Source organism: Galeopterus variegatus, unplaced genomic scaffold (genome assembly GCF_000696425.1).
Source record: "Galeopterus variegatus unplaced genomic scaffold, G_variegatus-3.0.2 Scaffold1248, whole genome shotgun sequence".
In the NCBI taxonomy this organism is placed as follows: domain Eukaryota; kingdom Metazoa; phylum Chordata; class Mammalia; order Dermoptera; family Cynocephalidae; genus Galeopterus; species Galeopterus variegatus.
Genome location: NW_007727359.1, coordinates 335,569 through 337,760, shown reverse-complemented (window position 1 = coordinate 337,760; position 2,192 = coordinate 335,569).

Here is a 2,192-nt window from a genome sequence, read left to right as displayed (position 1 = left end):
GGGTGGCCATACCTATATCAGCAAAAATAAACTTTAAGACAAAAATGCCACAAGAGACAAAGGAAGACATTGTTTAATAATAAAAGGCTCAATTTACCAGGACAATGTAATATCTGTAAATATATATGCAATTAACATTAGAGCTCCCACATATATGAAGCAAACATTGACAGACCTAAAGGGAGAAACATACAGCAGCACAATAATAGTAGGAGACTTCATACTCTACTTTCAGCTATGAATGGGTCAACAAGACAGAAGCTCAGGAAGAAAACAGGGAATATACATTGGTACAGCCATTATTGAAAACAGTATGAAGGATCTTCAAAAAATGAAAGATATAATTACCATATAATCCAGCAATCACATTACTGGGTATATATCCAAAGGAAATGAAATCAGGTTGTTGAGATATCTGCATTCCCATGTTTATTGCAGCACTATTCACCATAGTCAAGATATGAAATCCACCTAAGTGTTCATCAATGAATAAATGGATAAAGAAAATGTATATATACACAATGAAATGCTATTCAGCCTTAAAAAAGGAGGTAATCCTGTCATTTATGACAATATGGATTAACATGGAGTATATGATGTGAAGTGAAATAAGCCAGGCACAGAAAGACAAATATTACATGGTGTCACTCACATATGGAATTTAATAAGGTTGATCTCTAAGAAACAGAGAGTAGAATGGTGGTTACCAGGAGCTGGAGCAGCAGTGGGGAAGGAATTGGGGAGATGTTGGTCAAAGGTTACAAAATTTTAGCTAGATAGAAGGACTAAGTTTAAGAGATGTATTGTACAACATGGTGACTATAGTTTAATAATATATTATATTCTTGAAAAATGCTGAGTAGATTTTAATGTTCTTACCATAAAAATGACAACTATGTGAGGTAATACATGTATTAAGTAGCTTGATTTAGCCATATCACAGTGTATATATATTTCAAAACATCACACTGTACATAAGTATATATAAATTTATCTGTCAATTAAAAGAGGACTTGAACAACACTCAACAATATATACTAATTAGACATAATTAACATATACAGATTACCCCCAACCACAGCAGAAAAAATATTCTTCTCAAGTTCACATGGAAAATTCTCCAAGATAGATGTCGGCTGCACATGTTAGGCCACAAAACAAGTCTTAACAAAATTAAGAAGGTACCAAGTATCTTCTCCAATCATAATGAAATAAAAGTAGAAATCAAAGCAGAAAGAAAAAAGGAAAATCTACAAATATGTGGAAATTAAACAACTCACTTTTAAACAACCAATGGGTTAGGGAAGAAATCATAAGGAAACTTAGAAAATATCTGGAGACAAATGAAAATGAAAACACAACATACCAAAACATGTGGGATATGGTAAAAGCAGTACTAAGAAGGATGTTTATAGTGGTAAACTCATATTAAAAAATAAGAAAGATCTCAAATGAACAGTCTAACCACACCTTAAGAAACTAAAAAAAGAAGAAAAAACTAAACCAAAAATTACCAGAAGGAAGGAAATAATAAAGATTAGAACAGAGATAAAAGAAATAGAAAATAGAAAAACAACAGAGAAATTAGTGAAACCAACAGTTGTTTTTCTGAAAAAATCAATAAAATTGACAAACATTTAGCTAGACTAATAAAGAAAGAAAAGAGAAATCTCAAATAACTGAAATTAGAATGAAAAAGGGGACATTACAAATAATGTCACAGAAATAAAAGGGATTATAGGAAATCACTATGAACAATTATATGTCAACAAACTGGATAACTAGAAGAAATAGATGCACTTCTAGAAGTGTACAAACTACCAAGACTGAATGAAGAATAAATGAAAAAATCTGAACAAACTAATACCTAGTAAGGAGATTAAAAAGCTCACAACAAGGAAAAGCCAGGACCATTTGACTTTATTGGAGAATTCTATCAAACATTTAAAGATGAACTAACACCAGTCCTCCTCAAACTCTTCTAAAGAACTGAAGAGGAAAGAACACTTAATAATTTCATTCTATAAGGCCAGCATTATCCTGATACCCAAACCAGAAAAATACAAAACAAGAAAACTACAGACCAATATCCCTGATGAATACTGATGCAAAAATCCTTAACAAAATACTAGCAAACAAATTGAACAGCACATTAAAAGGATTGTACACCATGACCAAGTGGAATTTATATG